Here is a 19,203-nt window from a genome sequence, read left to right as displayed (position 1 = left end):
CACAAGTTACATTGTGACGTTTGATAGCACACAAGGTGCTCCTTCGGTATTCGGGAGTTTCATAATCTCATAGTCATAGGAACATGTATAAGTCATGAAGAAAGAAATAGCAATAAACTAAACAATCATAGTGCTAAGCTAACGGATGGGTCTAGTCCATCACATCATTCTCTAATGATGTGATCCCATTCATCAAATGACAACACATGTCCATGGCTAGGAAACTTAACCATCTTTGATTAATGAGCTAGTCAAGTAGAGGCATACTAGGGAAACTCTATTTGTCTATGTATTCACACATGTACTTAGTTTCTGGTTAATACAATTCTAGCATGAATAATAAACATTTATCATGATATAAGGAAATATAAATAACAACTTTATTATTGCCTCTAGGGCATATTTCCTTCACATATATATAGGTGGGAGGGGAGGAGAGGCAGCCAGGGGTGCCCTAGGGTTGGACGCCCCCCTAGGGGCCCAGCCTTGCCCTGCGCCCCCCTTTCCATGTATGCATGAAGGGGAAGGAAAGAGGGGGGTGAGGGAAGGAAGTGGGAATGCTAATCCACACTTTCCTTTCCCTTCCCCCTTTCCTTCTCCTCCTCCTATAGCCTTATAGGGCACACCAGCCCCTTGTGGGCTGGTGTGTTCCTTCACAAGGACCATATGGCCTCTAGGATTGCCAGGGGTACCCAAAACACTTTCCGATGACCCGATAAGTACCCGATACCCTCCAGAACACTTCCGGTGTACGAATACCATCTTCCTATATATCAATCTTTATTTTCGACCATTTCGAGACGCCTCATCATGTTCATGATCTCATCCGGGACTCCGAACAACATTCGGTCACCAAATCACAAAACTCATATAATACTATATCGTCATCGAACGTTAAGCATGCGGACCCTACAGGTTCGAGAACTATGTAGACATGACCGAGACCCTTCTCCAGTCGATAACCAATAGATGAACCTGGAAGCTCATATTGGATCCTACATATTCTACGAAGATCTTTATCGGTCGAACCGTTATGACAATATACGTTATTCCATTTGTCCATCGGTATGTTACTTGCCCGAGATTCGATCGTCGGTATCTACATACCAAGTTTAATCCTGTTACCGGGAAGTCTCTTTACTCGTTCCGTAATACATCATCCTACAACTAACTCATTAGTCACTTTGCTTGCAAGGCTTTTATGATGTGCATTATCGAGAGGGCACAAAGATACCTCTCCGATACTCGGAGTGACAAATCCTAATCTCGATCTATGCCAACCCAACAAACACCTTCAGAGATACTTGTAGAGCATCTTTATAACCCAATTATGTTGTGACGTTTGATAGCACACAAGGTATTACTCCGGTATCCGGGAGTTGCATAATTTCATAGTCCAAGGAATATGTATTTGACATGAAGAAAGCAATAGCAATAAAACTATAAGTGAAGCACACGAAGCATTCTATAAAAGCATACTCAAAAGATTTAAGTGAAGCATAAAGAGCAATTCTATAAGATCATACTTAAAAGATATAAGTGAAGCACATGAAGTATACTATAAATCCATAAAGGGTTATCTCATACTACCATGGTTCTTAAAGGAAAAACAAAAAACACAAAGGACACAAATCATGTGAGCAAAACAAAAACTAAGGTATACCGATAATTGTTGAAGAAGAAAGATGGGATGCCAACCGGGGCATCCCCAAGCTTAGATGCTTGAGTATCCTTAGAATATTTACTTGGGGTGCCTTGGGAATCCCCAAGCTTGAAGTCTTGCCTCTCTTTATTCTTCTCACATCGGTAACTCCTCGTTCTTTGAACACTTCATCCACACAAAACTTTAACAAAAACTTTGTGAGATCCCTTAGTATAATAAAGCAAATCACTACCTTTAGGTACTGTTGCAAACTCATTACAATTTCATATTAGAACTATATCTACTGTATTCCAACTTCACCATGGTTCATACCCCCGATACTACCCATAGATTCATCAAAAATAAGTGATCAACACATAGAAAACAGAATCTGTCAAAAACAGGACAGTCTGTAGTAATTTGGAAGTTTAGTAAACTACTGTAACTCCAAAAAATTCTAAGACAAATATGAAAATTTAAACAATTTGTATAGAAGTAATGTGAAAAAAGTTTTAGACCCATTTGACTTCCAGTAAAAAATGTAAAATCACACGCTACAGCCAAAGTTTCTGTTTTCGTACTGCACAAAGTAAACAAGCAATCTAATCATCCTAAAACCAAGGCTTGGCACATTATTTTTATAATACAATGGATATATACAAGGGGATAATTATTTTCAGAGAAGCTTCCATGAATTTTTTTACATTGTTTCCATGAGCATGAACACAAGTGTTCAAGGTTGACCCTCATTTCTCCAATTCATAACCTTCCAATCACTTCTCTTATTGAAAAACTTTTTAGGTATGAGAGGCAAGTAAATTTTTTTGTATTTTTATTCTTGTTTTTAATGTTTCACCCACAACTAAACAGAAAAAAAAAGTAAAAAACAAAATCTGCTTAGTGAAGAAAGCAAACAAGCATACACAATAATATCAACCCCACGCTATTGCTCCCCGGCAACGGCGCCAGAAAAGAGCTTGATAATCCCCAAGTGCAGGGAATCACCGTAGCAATTCCCAAAGGTGGAAGTGATAAGTATGGAGTGTCGAACCCACAAGGAGCTAAAGGTAAGATCAATATTCTCACAAGCCCTATCTGCCACTGATACGACTCTACGTACACCAAACGTTTGCTTCCAACTAGAAACGAGAAATAAAACTATGTTGTGGGTATGAAGAGGATAACTTTGCATGATATGGGAGAGCTAAAACATAAAAGTAGGTCATGTTATCATAAAGTTAGAATATATTACTAAATATTATAAATAGCAAGTGTGGAATAATGATGGGTCAGTGTGCGGAATTGTCCTAGGCAATTGTTAACAAGACCGATAGTCGTCGTTGCAATTTTATATGAGGGAGAGGTATAAGCTAACATACTTTCTCTTCTTGGATCATATGCACTTATGATTGGAACTTTAGCAAGCATCCGCAACTACTAAAGATCATTAAGGTAAAACCCAACCATAGCATTAAAGCATCAAGTCCCCTTTATCCCATACGCAACAACCCCCTTACTCGGGTTTATGCTTCTGTCACTCAAGCAAACCACTATAAGGGAATCATGAACGTATTGCAACACCCTACAGTGAGAATCCCTCACGCTTGCGCGACACAGAGGGCATAATAGGACAGCACAAAATAAAACATACAACTCATATCAATCTAGATCATCAATCAACCCAAAGACAAAGGATATCTACTCAAAACATCATAGGATGGCAACACATCATTGGATCATAATATGTGGCATAAAGCACCATGTTCAAGTAGGGATTATAGCGGGTGCAGGAGAGTGGACCGCGTAAAAGAGATGAGGATGGTGATGTTGATAGAGACGATCACCGCGATGATGATTCCCCTCCCGATGGCACTTCGGCGCCACTGAGAGAGAGGAGGAGAGGTTCTCCTCCTTGTGCTTCCTCCTCCATGGCCTCCCCCCTGGATGGGGAGAGGTTCTCCCTCTGGACCTTGGCCTTCATGGTGATGATGCCCCCTCTTGGATCCTCCTCCATGCCCTCTGGTGATGATGGCCCCCTCCAGCAGGGTGCCAGAGAGGGCCTAGATTGATTTCTCATGGCTACAGAGGCTTGCGGCGGCGGAACTGCCGATCTAGATTAATTTCTGGAGGTTTGGGTATTTATAGGAGAGGTTGGCATCGAGAACAAGTCAGGGGGCCCCACGGGTAGTCCACGAGGCACAGGGGCGCACCCAGGGGGTGGGCGCGCCCCCACCCTCATGGGGCCCACGGGAGTCCCCTCCGGTAGATTTTTGTTCCAGTATTTTTTATATTTTCCAAAAAATTCTCCGTTGATTTTGATCGCATTCCGAGAACTTTTATTTCTGCACAGAAACAACACCATAGTAGTTCTGCTGAAAATAGTGTCAGTCCGGGTTAGTTCTAATCAAATCATACCAAAATCATATAAAACTATTGTAAACATGGCATGAATACTTCATAAATTATAGATACGTTGGAGACGTATCAAGAGCTACTCTAGATAATTGCTCCTACATTCAATACGCATCCAGATTGATACTCAGAGGCATCTGGTTTAGTGTCAAAGCTTGCATCGGCGTAAGCCTTTACAACAAACTCTTTATCACCTCCATAATCGAGAAACATTTACTTATTCCTCTAAGGATAATTTTGACCGTTGTCCAGTGATCCACTCCTGGATCACTCTTGTACCCCCTTGCCAAACACATGGCAAGGCATATATTTGGTCTAGTACACAACATGGCATGCTTTATAGAACCTATGGCTGAGGCATAAGGAATGACTTTCATTCTCTCTCTATTTTTCTGCCATGGTCGGGCTTTGAGTCTTACTCAAGTTCACACCTTACAACTCGGGCAAGAACTCCTTCTTTGACTGATCCATTTTGAACTTCTTCAAAACTTTATCAAGGTATGTGTTTTGTGAAAGTCCTATTAAGCGTCTTGATCTATCCCTATAGATCTTGATGCCCAATATATAAGCAGCTTCACCGAGGTCTTTTATTGAAAAACTCCTTTTAAACAATCCTTTATGCTTTCTACAAAATTCTACATCATTTCTAATCAACAATATGTCATTCACATATACTTATCAGAAATGTTGTAGTGCTCCCACTCACTTTCTTGTAAATCAAGGCTTCACCGTAAGTCTGTATAGAACCATATGCTTTGATCACCTCATCAAAGCGTATATTCCAACTTCGAGATGCTTGCACCAGTCCATACATAGATCGCTGGAGCTTTCACACTTTGTTTGCACCTTTAGGATAGACAAAACCTAATCCGAAGGTTCAGTAGTAACTTAATCCGAAGTTTCATGATCATTATCATTATCTTCTTCTCTAGTTGGTGTAGGCATCACGGGAACGGTTTTCTCTGATGAGATATTTTCCAATAAGGGAGAAGGTACAATTACATCATCAAGTTCTGCTTTCCTCCCACTCACTTCTTTCGAGAGAAACTCCTCTAGAAAGGTTCCATTCTTGGCAACAAAGACCTTGCCTTCAGATCTGTGGTATAAGGTGTCCCCAATTGTTTCTTTAGGGTATCCTACAGAGACACACTTCTCCGATTTGGGTTCAAGCTTATCAAGCTGAAGCCTTTTGACATAAGTGTCGCAACCCCAAACTATAAGAAATGACAGCTTAGGTTTCTTGCCAAACCATAGTTCATACGGTGCCGTCTCAACGGATTTAGACGGTGCCCTTTTTAACGTGAATGCAATTATCTCTAATGCATAACCCCAATACGATACTGGAAAATCGGTAAGAGACATCATAGATCGCACCATATCTAATAAAGTACAGTTACGACATTCGGACACACCATTACGCTGTGGTGTGGTGTCTACTACGCAACTTTATTCTTGTAGACACATGTTGGGCCTCCAAGCGCAGCGTTTTGTAGGACAGTAGCAATTTTCCCTCAAGTGGATGACCTCAGGTTTATCAATCCATGAGAGGTGTAGGATGAAGATGGTATCTCTCAAACGACACTGCAACCAAATACAATAAATCTCTTGTGTCCCCAACACACCCAATACAATGGCAAATTGTATAGGTGCACTAGTTCGGTGAAGTGATGGTGATAAAAGTGTAATATGGATGGTAGAAATATATTTTTATAATCTGAATAAATAAAAAACAGCAAGGTAGCAAATAGTAAACATGCACAAAAATGGTGTTGCAATGCTTAAAAACAAGGCCTAGGGTCCGTACTTTCACTAGTGCAATCTCTCAACAGTGCTAACATGGTTGGATCATATGATTATCCCTCAAAGTGTAACGAAGAATCGCTCCCGAGTTCCTATTAGCGAAGAACAAAAGATAGGAATTGTTTGTAGGGTACTAAACCACCTCAAAGCTATTCTTACCGTTCGATCTATTCAAGAGTCCGTACTAAAATAACACAAAGCTATTTTTTCCGTTCGATCTATCCTAGAGTCCGTACTAAGATAACACCAAAGAAAGTTCATATTCATAATACTCAATCCACACAAAGAACTATAAAGAGACCCCAAAGTTTCCAACGGAGAAAAGATAATAAAAACATGCATCAACCCCTATGCATAGATTACCCCAATATCACCGCGGGAATCCGCGAGTTGAATGACGTAACATATATCAAGTGAATCAATAAGATACCCCAATTGTCACCTCAAGTATTCATACCGCAAGACATATATCATGTGTTCTCTGTTGGGGAACGTAGTAATTTCAAAAAAAATCCTACGCACACGCAAGATCATGGTGATGCATAGCAACGAGAGGGGAGAGTGTGATCTACGTACCTTGTAGACCGACAGCGGAAGCGTTAGCACAATGCGGTTGATGTAGTCGTACGTCTTCACGGCGCGACCGATCAAGCACCGAAACTACGGCACCTTCGAGTTTTAGCACACGTTCAGCTCGATGACGATCCCCGGACTCCGATCCAGCAAAGTGTTGGGGAAGATTTCCGTCAGCACGACGGTGTGGTGACGATCTTGATGTACTACCGTCGCAGGGCTTCGCCTAAGCACCACTACAATATTATCGAGGATTATGGTGGAAGGGGGCACCGCACACGGCTAAGAATATGATCACGTGGATCAACTTGTGTGTCTAGGGGTGCCCCCTGCCCCCGTATATAAAGGATCAAGGGGAGGAGGCCGGCCGGCTCCTATGGCGCACCAAGGAGGAGTCCTCCTCCTAGTAGGAGTAGGACTCCTACTAGGAGGGGGAAAGAAGTGGGGAGGGAGAAGGAAAGGGGGGCGCCGCCCCCCCTCTCCTAGTCCAATTCGGACCAGGGGGGAGGAGGCGTGCGGCTCACCTTTGGCTGCCCCTCTCTCTCTCCACTAAGGCCCATATGGCCCATTGCTTCTCCCCGGGGGGGGGGGGTTCCGGTAACCCTCCGGCTCTCCGGTTTTCTCCGAAATCACCCGGAACACTTCCGGTGTCCGAATATAGCCGTCCAATATATCAATCTTTATGTATCGACCATTTTGAGACTCCTCGTCATGTCCGTGATCACATCCGGGACTCCGAACTAACTTCGGTACATCAAAACTCATAAACTCATAATATAACTGTCATCGAAACCTTAAGCGTGCGGACCCTACGGGTTCGAGAACAATGTAGACATGACCGAGACACATCTCTGGTCAATAACCAATAGCGGAACCTGGATGCTCATATTGGCTCCTACATATTCTACGAAGATCTTTATCGGTCAGACCGCATAACATCATACGGTGTTCCCTTTGTCATCGGTATGTTACTTGCCCGAGATTCGATCGCCGGTATCTTAATACCTAGTTCAATCTCGTTACCGGCAAGTCTCTTTACTCGTTCCGTAATACATCATCTCATAACTAACTCATTAGTTGCAATGCTTGCAAGGCTTATGTGATGTGCATTACCGAGAGGGCCCAGAGATACCTCTCCGACAATCGGAGTGGCAAATCCTAATCTCGAAATACGTTAACCCAACATTCACCTTTGGAGACACCTGTAGAGCTCCTTTATAATCACCCAGTTACGTTGTGACGTTTGGTAGCACACAAAGTGTTCCTCCGGTAAACGGGAGTTGCATAATCTCATAGTCATAGGAACATGTATAAGTCATGAAGAAAGCAATAGCAACATACTAAACGATCGGGTGCTAAGCTAATGGAATGGGTCATGTCAATCACATTATTCTCCTAATAATGTGATCCCGTTAATCAAATAACAACTCTTTTGTTCATGGTTAGGAAACATAACCATCTTCGATTAACGAGCTAGTCAAGTAGAGGCATACTAGTGACACTCTGTTTGTCTATGTATTCACACATGTATTATGTTTCCAGTTAATACAATTCTAGCATGAATAATAAACATTTATCATGATATAAGGAAATAAATAATAACTTTATTATTGCCTCTAGGGCATATTTCCTTCAGTCTCCCACTTGCACTAGAGTCAATAATCTAGATTACACAGTGATGATTCTAACACCCATGGAGCTTTGGTGCTGATCATGTTTTGCTCGTGGAAGAGGCTTAGTCAACGGGTCTGCAACATTCAGATCCGTATGTATCTTGCAAATCTCTATGTCTCCCACCTGGACTAGATCCCGGATGGAGTTGAAGCGTCTCTTGATGTGTTTGGTTCTCTTGTGAAATCTGGATTCCTCTGCCAAGGCAATTGCACCAGTATTATCACAAAAGATTTTCATTGGACCCGATGCACTAGGTATGACACCTAGATTGGATATGAACTCATTCATCCAGACTCCTTCGTTTGCTGCTTCCGAAGCATCTATGTACTCCACTTCACATGTAGATCCCGCCACAACGCTTTGTTTAGAACTGCACCAACTGACAGCTCCACCGTTTAATGTAAACACATATCCGGTTTGCGATTTAGAATCGTCCGGATCAGTGTCAAAGCTTGCATTAACGTAACCATTTACGATGAGCTCTTTGTCACCTCCATATATGAGAAACATATCCTTAGTACTTTTCAGGTATTTCAGGATGTTCTTGACCGCTGTCTAGTGATCCACTCCTGGATTACTTCGGTACCTGCCTGCTAGACTTATAGCAAGACACACATCAGGTCTGGTACACAGCATTGCATACATGATAGAGCCTATGGCTGAAGCATAGGGAACATCTTTCATTTTCTCTCTATCTTCTGCATTGGTCGGGCATTGAGTCTTACTCAATTTCACACCTTGTAACACAGGCAAGAATCCTTTCTTTGCTTGATCCATTTTGAACTTTTTCAAAACTTTGTCAAGGTATGTGCTTTGTGAAAGTCGAATTAAGCTCTCGATCTGTCTCTATAGATCTTGATGCCCAATTTGTAGGCAGCTTCACCGAGGTATTTCATCGAAAAACTTTTATTCAAGTATCCCTTTATGCTATCCAGAAATTCTATATCATTTCCGATTAGTAATATGTCATCTACATATAATATCAGAAATGCTACAGAGCTCCCACTCACTTTCTGGTAAATACAGGCTTCTCCAAAAGTCTGTACAAAACCAAATGCTGTGATCACACTATCAAAGCGTTTATTCCAACTCCGAGAGGCTTGCACCAGTCCATAAATGGATCGCTGGAGCTTGCACACTTTGTTAGCTCCCTTTGGATCGACAAAACCTTCCGGTTGCATCATATACAACTCTTCTTGCAGAAATCCATTCAGGAATGCAGTTTTGACATCCATCTGCCAAATTTCATAATCATAAAATGCGGCAATTGCTAACATGATTCGGACAGACTTAAGCATCGCTACGGGTGAGAAGGTCTCATCGTAGTCAATCCCTTGGACTTGTCGAAAACCTTTTGCGACAAGTCGAGCTTTGTAGACAGTAACATTACTGTCAGCGTCAGTCTTCTTCTTAAAGATCCATTTATTCTCAATTGCTTGCCGATCATTGGGCAAGTCAACCAAAGTCCATACTTTGTTCTCATACATGGATCCCATCTCAGATTTCATGGCTTCAAGCCATTTTGCGGAATCTGCGCTCACCATCGCTTCTTCATAGTTCGTAGGTTCATCATAATCTAGTAGCATGACTTCCAGAACAGGATTACCGTACCACTCTGGCGCGGATCTTACTCTGGTTAATCTACGAGGTTCAGTAGTATCTTGTTCTGAAGTTTCATGATCATTATCATTAGCTTCCTCACTAATTGGTGTAGGTGTCACAGAAACTGGTTTCTGTGATGTACTACTTTCCAATAAGGGAGCAGGTACAGTTACCTCGTCAAGTTCTACTTTCCTCCCACTTATTTCTTTTGAGAGAAACTCCTTCTCTAGAAAGTCTCCGAATTTAGCAACAAAAGTTTTTGCCTTCGGTTCTGTGATAGAAGGTGTATCCAATAGTTTCCTTTGGATATCCTATGAAGACACATTTCTTCGATTTAGGTTCGAGCTTATCAGGTTGAAGCTTTTTCACATAAGCATCGCAACCCCAAACTTTCAGAAACGACAACTTTGGTTTCTTGCCAAACCATAGTTCATAAGGCGCCGTATCAACGGATTTTGAGGATGCCCAATTTAACGTGAATGCGGCCGTCTCTAGAGCATAACCCCAAAACGATAGCGGTAAATCAGTAAGAGACATCATAGATCGCACCATATCTAGTAAAGTACGATTACGACATTCGGACACACCATTACGCTGTGGTGTTCTGGGTGGCGTGAGTTGCGAAACTATTCCGCATTGTTTCAAATGTACACTAAACTCGTAACTCAAATATTCTCCTCCACGATCAGATCGCAGGAATTTTATTTTCTTGTTACGATGATTTTCAACTTCACTCTGAAATTCTTTGAACTTTTCAAATGTTTCAGACTTATGTTTCATTAAGTAGATATACCCATATCTGCTTAAGTCATCTGTGAAGGTGAGAAAATTACGATATCCGCCACGAGCCTCAACATTCATCGGACCACATACATCTGTATGTATGATTTCCAACAAATCTGTTGCTCTCTCCATAGTACCGGAGAACGGTGTTTTTGTCATCTTACCCATAAGGCACGGTTCGCAAGTACCAAGTGATTCATAATCAAGTGGTTCCAAAAGCCCATCAGTATGGAGTTTCTTCATGCGCTTTACACCGATATGACCTAAACGGCAGTGCCACAAATAAGTTGCACTATCATTATCAACTCTGCATCTTTTGGTTTCGACATTATGAATATGTGTGTCACTACTACCGAGATTTAATAAGAATAGACCACTCTTTAAGGGTGCATGACCATAAAAGATATGACTCATATAAATAGAACAACCATTATTCTCTGATTTAAATAAATAACCGTCTCGCATCAAACAAGATCCAGATATAATGTTCATGCTTAACACTGGCACCAAATAACAATTATTTAGGTCTAATACTAATCCCGAAGGTAGATGTAGAGGTAGCGTGCCGACCGCGATCACATCGAGTTTGGAACCATTTCCCACGCGCATCGTCACCTCGTCCTTAGCCAATCTTCGCTTAATCCGTAGTCCCTGTTTCGAGTTGCAAATGTTAGCAACAGAACCAATATCAAATACCCAGGTGCTACTGCGAGCATTAGTAAGGTACACATCAATAACATGTATATCACATATACCTTTGTTCACCTTGCCATCCTTCTTATCCGCCAAATACTTGGGGCAGTTCCGCTTCCAGTGACCAGTCTGCTTGCAGTAGAAGCACTCAGTTTCAGGCTTAGGTCCAGGTTTGGGTTTCTTCTCTTGAGTAGCAACTTGCTTGCTGTTCTTTTTGAAGTTCCCCTTCTTCCCTTTGCCCTATTTCTTGAAACTAGTGGTCTTATTGACCATCAACACTTGATGCTCCTTCTTGATTTCTACCTCCGCAGCTTTCAGCATTGCGAAGAGCTCAGGAATAGTCTTATTCATCCCTTGCATATTATAGTTCATCACGAAGCTCTTGTAGCTTGGTGGTAGTGATTGGAGAATTCTGTCAATGATGCAATAATTTGGAAGATTAACTCCCAAATGAATCAAGTGATTATTATACCCAGACATTTTGAGTATATGCTCACTGACAGAACTGTTCTCCTCCATCTTGCAGCTATAGAACTTATTGGAGACTTCATATCTCTCAATCCGGGCATTTGCTTGAAATATTAACTTCAACTCCTGGAACATCTCATATGCTCTATGACGTTCAAAACGTCGTTGAAGTCCCGATTCTAAGCCGTAAAGCATGGCACATTGAACTATCGAGTAGTCATCAGCTTTGCTCTGCCAGATGTTCATAACATCTGGTGTTGCTCCAGTAGCAGGCCTGGCACCCAGCGGTGCTTCCAGGACGTAATTCTTCTGTGCAGCAATGAGGATAATCCTCAAGTTACGGACCCAGTCCGTGTAATTGCTACCATCATCTTTCAACTTTGCTTTCTCAAGGAACGCATTAAAATTCAACGGAACAACAGCACGGGCCATCTATCTACAATCAAACATAAACAAGCAAGATACTATCAGGTACTAAGTTCATGGTAAATTTAGGTTCAATTAATCATATTACTAAAGAACTCCCACTTAGATAGACATCCCTCTAATCCTCTAAGTGAGTACGTGATCCAAATCAACTAAACCATGTCCGATCATCACGTGAGATGGAGTAGTTTCATTGGTGAACATCGCTATGTTGATCATATCTACTATATGATTCACGCTCGACCTTTCGGTCTCCGTGTTCCGAGGCCATATCTGTATATGCTTGGCTCGTCAAGTATAACCTGAGTATTCTGCCTGTGCAACTGTTTTGCACCCGTTGTATTTGAACATAGAGCCTATCACACCCGATCATCACGTGGTGTCTCAGCACGAAGAACTTTCGCAACGGTGCATACTTAGGGAGAACACTTCTTGATAATTAGTGAGAGATCATCTTAAAATGCTACCTTCAATCAAAGCAAGATAAGATGCATAAAAGATAAACATCACATGCAATCAATATAAGTGATATGATATGGCCATCATCATCTTGTGCTTGTGATCTCCATCTTCGAAGCACCGTCGTGATCACCATCGTCACCGGCGCGACACCTTGATCACCATCGTAGCATCGTTGTCGTCTCGCCAATCTTATGCTTCCACGACTATTGCTACCGCTTAGTGATAAAGTAAAGCATTACAGCGCAATTGCATTGCATATAATAAAGCGACAACCATATGGCTCCTGCCAGTTGCCGATAACTTGGTTACAAAACATGACCATCTCATACAATAAAGTTTAGCATCATGTCTTGACCATATCACATCACAACATGCCCTGCAAAAACAAGTTAGACATCCTCTACTTTGTTGTTGCAAGTTTTACGTGGCTGCTACGGGCTTAAGCAAGAACCAATCTTACCTACGCATCAAAACCACAACGATAGTTTGTCAAGTTGGTGATGTTTTAACCTTCGCAACGACCGGGCGTAGCCACACTTGGTTCAACTAAAGTTGGAGAAACTGTCACCCGCTAGCCACCTTTGTGCAAAGCACGTCGGGAGAACCGGTCTCGCGTAAGCGTACGCGTAATGTTGGTCCGGGCCGCTTCGTCCAACAATACCGCCGAACCAAAGTATGACATGCTGGTAAGCAGTATGACTTATATCGCCCACAACTCACTTGTGTTCTACTCGTGCATATAACATCAACACATAAAACCTAGGCTCTGATACCACTGTTGGGGAACGTAGTAATTTCAAAAAAAATCCTACGCACACGCAAGATCATGGTGATGCATAGCAACAAGAGGGGAGAGTGTGATCTAAATACCCTTGTAGACTGACAGCGGAAGCATTAGCACAACGCGGTTGATGTAGTCGTACGTCTTCACGGCCCGACCGATCAAGCACCGAAACTACAGCACCTCCGAGTTTTAGCACACGTTCATCTCGATGACGATCCCTGGACTCCGATCCAGCAAAGTGTCAGGGAAGAGTTCCGTCAGCATGACGGCGTGGTGACGATCTTGATGTACTACCATCGCAGGGCTTCGCCTAAGCACCGCTACAATATTATCGAGGATTATGGTGGAAGGGGGCACCGCACACGGCTAAGAATATGATCACGTGGATCAACTTGTGTGTCTAGGGGTGCCCCCTCCCCCGTATATAAAGGATCAAGGGGAGGAGGCCGGCCGGCTCCTATGGCGCGCCAAGGAGGAGTCCTCCTCCTAGTAGGAGTAGGACTCCTACTAGGAGGGGGAAAGAAATGGGGAGAGAGAAGGAAAGGGGGGCGCCGCCCCCCTCTCCTAGTCCAATTCGGACCAGGGGGGAGGAGGCGTGCGGCTCACCTTTGGCTGCCCCTCTCTCTCTCCACTAAGGCCCATATGGCCCATTGCTTCTCCCGGGGGGGTTCCGGTAACCCTCCGGCTCTCCGGTTTTCTCCGAAATCACCCGGAACACTTCCGGTGTCCGAATATAGCCGTCCAATATATCAATCTTTATGTCTCGACCATTTCGAGACTCCTCGTCATGTCCGTGATCACATCCGGGACTCCGAACTAACTTTGGTACATCAAAACTCATAAACTCATAATATAACTGTCATCGAAACCTTAAGCGTGCGGACCCTACGGGTTCGAGAACAATGTAGACATGACCGAGACACGTCTCTGGTCAATAACCAATAGCGGAACCTGGATGCTCATATTGGCTCCTACATATTCTACAAAGATCTTTATCGGTCAGACCGCATAACAACATACGGTGTTCCCTTTGTCATCGGTATGTTACTTGCCCGAGATTCGATCGCCGGTATCTTAATACCTAGTTCAATCTCGTTACCGGCAAGTCTCTTTACTCATTCCGTAATACATCATCTCACAACTAACTCATTAGTTGGAATGCTTGCAAGGCTTATGTGATGTGCATTACCGAGAGGGCCCAGAGATACCTCTCCGACAATCGGAGTGACAAATCCTAATCTCGAAATACGTCAACCCAACATTCACCTTTGGAGACACCTGTAGAGCTCCTTTATAATCACCCAGTTACGTTGTGACATTTGGTAGCACACAAAGTGTTCCTCCGATAAACGGGAGTTGCATAATCTCATAGTCATAGGAACATGTATAAGTCATGAAGAAAGCAATAGCAACATACTAAACGATCGGGTGCTAAGCTAATGGAATGGGTCATGTCAATCACATTATTCTCCTAATAATGTGATCCCGTTAATCAAATAACAACTCTTTTGTTCATGGTTAGGAAACATAACCATCTTCGATTAACGAGCTAGTCAAGTAGGGGCATACTAGTGACACTCTGTTTGTCTATGTATTCACACATGTATTATGTTTCCGGTTAATACAATTCTAGCATGAATAATAGACATTTATCATGATATAAGGAAATAAATAATAACTTTATTATTGCCTCTAGGGCATATTTCCTTCATTATCATCTCTGAATATTCAACCGACAAGACAAAACCTCATAGGGTAAAGATTCAATTCATCACAACAAGAGTATAGAGGGGAGAAACATCATATGATCCGACTATATTAACAAAGCCCATGATATAGATCACGAGAGAGAGAGATTAAACGCATAGCTACTTGTACAAACCCTCACCCCCAAGGGTGGACTACTCCCTCCTAATCGTCGTGGTCGCCGGGATGATGAAGATGGCCACTGAAGATGATTCCCCCCTCAGATAGGGTGCCGAAAACGTGTCTAGATTGGTTTTCGGTGGCTACGGAGCCATACAACGGCTAAAGTTATGATCTAGATTAACCCCGAAGGGTTTCAGAATATTTGGGAATTTATAGTGCAAAGAAGGGGTGCGGGAGGCCACCGAGGTGGGCACAACCCACCTGGGCGTGCCAGGGGGCCCTGGCGCGCCCTGGTGGGTTGTGCCCCCCTCGGGGCACCCCCCCCCCCGGGTGCAGCTCTGGCCCAATGGGTTCCTTCTGGTCCAAAAAAATCTCTGTAAAGTTTCGTTGCATTTGGACTCCGTTTGATATTGATTTCCTGCAATGTAAAAAACAAGCAAAAACAACAAGTGACACTTAGCACTGGGTCAATAGGTTAGTCCCCAAAAATGATATAAAGTTGCTATAAAATGATTGTAAAACATCCAAGAATGATAACATATTGGCATGAATACTTCATAAATTATAGATACGTTGGAGACGTATCATGGTGTTCCAGGTGGCTTGAGTTGTGAAACTATTCCACATTGTTTTAAATGAAGGCCAAACTCGTAACTCGAATATTCGCCTCCGTGATCAGATAGTAGAAACTTTATTTCCTTGTTACGATGATTCTCCACTTCACTCTGAAATTCTTTGAACTTTTCAAATGTTTCAGACTTGTGTTTCATTAAGTAGATATACCCATATCTGCTCAAATCATATATGAAGGTTGGAAAATAACGGTACCCGCGTGCCTCAACACTCATCTGACCGCATACATCGGTATGTATTATTTCCAATAAGTCATTGGCTCACTCCATTGTTCCGGAGAACGGAGTTTTAGTCATCTTGCCCATGAGGCGTGGTTCGCCAGTATCAAATGATTCATAATCAAGTGATTCCAAAAGCCCATCTACATGGAGTTTCTTTATGTGCTTTACACCAATATGACCTAAACGGCAGTGCCACAAATATGTTGCACTATCATTATCAACTTTGCATATTTTGGCATTAATATTATGAATATGTGTATCACTATGATCGAGATTCAATAAACCATTTACATTGGGTGTATGACCATAGAAGGTTTTATTCATGTAAACAGAACAACAATTATTCTCTGACTTAAATGAATAACCATATCGCAATAAACATGATCCAATCATATTCATGCTCAACGCAAACACCAAATAAAATTTATTTAGGTCCAACACTAATCCCAAAGGTAGAGAGAGTGTGCGATGGTGATCGTATCAACCTTGGAATTACCTCCAACACACATCATCACCTCGTCCTTAACTAGTCTCTGTTCATTCTGCAATTCCCATTTCGAGTTACTAATCTTAGGAACTGAACCGGTATCACATACCCAGGGATTGCTACGAACACTAGTAAATTACAATCAATAATTTGTATATCAAATATACCTTTGTTCACTTTGTCATCCTTCTTATCCGCCAAGTATTTGGGGCAGTTCCGCTTCTAGTGACCATTCCCTTTGCAGTAGAAGCACTCAGTTTCAGGCTTAGGTCCAGCTTTGGGCTTCTTCACGGGAGTGGAAACTTGCTTGCCATTCTTGTTGAAATTCCCTTTCTTTCCCTTTGCCCTTTTTCTTGAAACTAGTGGTCTTGTTAACCATAAACATTTGATGCTCTTTCTTGATTTCTACCTTCGCCGATTTTAGCATCACGAAGAGCTTGGGAATCGTTTTCGTCATCCCTTGCATATTATAGTTCATCACGAAGTTCTAGTAACTTGGTGATAGTGACTAGAGAACTCTGTAAATCACTATATTATCTGGAAGATTGACTCCCACTTGATTCAAGCGATTGTAGTACCCATTCATTCTGAGCACATGCTCATAGGTTGAGCTATTCTCCTCCATCTTGTAGGCAAAGTACTTGTCAAAGGTCTCATACCTCTCGACACGGGCATGAGTCTGAAATACCAATTTTAGCTCTTGGAACATCTCATATGCTCAGTGGCGTTCAAAACCTTTTTGAAGTCCCGATTCTAAGCCGTAAAGCATGGCGAACTAAACTATCAAGTAGTCATCATACCGAGCTTGTCAAACATTCATAACGTGTGCATTTACTCCTGCAATAGGTCTGTCACCTAGTGGTGCATAAAGGACATAATTCTTCTGTCAAAAATAAACGGGGAGCTACAACACGAGCTATTGATCTACAACATAATTTGCAAATACTATCAGGACTAAGTTCATGATAAATTAAGTTCAGTGAATCAAATTACTTAAGAACTCCCACTTAGATAGACATCCCTCAAGTCATCTAAATGATACGTGATCCAAATCAACTAAACCATGTCCGATCATCACGTGAGATGGAGTAGTCATCAATGGTGAACATCTCTATGTTGACCATATCTACTATATGATTCACGTTCGACCTTTCGGTCTCCAGTGTTCCGAGGCCATGTCTGTACATGCCAGGCTCGTCAAGTTTAACCCAAGTATTATGCGTGTGTAAAATTGTCTTACACCCGTTTCATGGGAACATAGAGTCTATCACACCCGATCATCGCGTGGTGTCTTGAAACAACAAACTATAGCAACAGTGCATACTCGAGAGAACACTTTTATCTTGAAATTTAGTGAAGGGATCATCTTATAATGCTACCACCATTCTAAGCAAAATAAGACGCATAAAGGATAAACATCACATGCAATCAAAATATGTGACATGATATGGCCATCATCATCTTGTGCTTTTGATCTCCATCTCCAAAGCATCGTCATGATCTCCATCGTCACCAGCTCGACACCTTGATCTCCATCGTTGCGTCATGGTCGTTTCGCCAACTATTGCTTCTACAACTATTGCTAACTCATAGCGATAAAGTAAAGCAATTACATGGCGCTTGCATTTCATACAATAATTAAGAGACAACCATAAGGCTCCTGCCGGTTGTCAATATTACAAAACATGATCATCTCATACAATAACGTATAACTCATCACGTCTTGACCATATCACATCACAACATGCCTTGCAAAAACAAGTTAGACGTCCTTTACTTTGTTGTTGCAAGTTTTCCGTGGCTGCTACGGGCTTCTAGTAAGAACTGTTCTTACCTACGACACAAAACCACAACGGTGATTTGTCAAGTTTGTTGTTTTAACCTTCAACAAGGACCGGCCGCAGTCAAATTCAATTTAACTAAAGTAGGAGAAACAGACACCCACCAGACACCTTTATGCAAAACAAGTTGCATGTCTGTCGGTGGAACCGGTCTCATGAACGTGGTCATGTAACGTTGGTCCAGGCCGCTTCATCCAACAATACCGCCGAATCAAAATAAGAGATTGGTGGTAAGCAGTATGGCGATTGTCGGCGTTCTGGGAACGGGGGTCCCCAGACTTGCCTGCCTGCGGCCTGCGGCGTGGCTCAAAGGGGGGCCCAGCACGGCCCATCTTCACCAACACAAACCCAAGACCCTCGCGAGGGGCCAAGCCTCGCAGGGCGGACGACACGGAGCTTGCTCAGGCACGGCCTCGTTAGGCTGGCTCACGAGGAGGCGGAGAGATCAAGGCGGGGTACCTCACGAGGTGCCCGTGACGCAAGCCATGACGATTCAGGGTGCCAGCCGGTGCAGCGTCCTCCTTCCCTCTTTGGTGCAAAGGGGGGCAAGCGCAGCCGGGAGTACCAAGGCATCAGGCAAAGGTTGCCATTTCGGTGCAACGAGACCAAGACCAGGAGGACTACGAGACGGAGGTCACTGTGGAGCCCAAGACGGCGTCATCACCAGAGCTTTGCACAGGAGAAGACTGCTTTTGTCAGGATAGCTGATACTTGCTGTCCCCCTTCAAATTAGCCCGCCATTGTTGGCTCCCTTCCCGCTCAATATTTGGGGAGAGGACCAGGGCCTCTATAAATAGGACTAGCCACCCCCATGGTGAGAGGATAGAGGATAG

Source organism: Triticum dicoccoides, chromosome 7A (assembly GCF_002162155.2).
Source record: "Triticum dicoccoides isolate Atlit2015 ecotype Zavitan chromosome 7A, WEW_v2.0, whole genome shotgun sequence".
In the NCBI taxonomy this organism is placed as follows: Eukaryota; Viridiplantae; Streptophyta; class Magnoliopsida; order Poales; family Poaceae; genus Triticum; species Triticum dicoccoides.
This window is presented reverse-complemented; position numbering follows the sequence as displayed.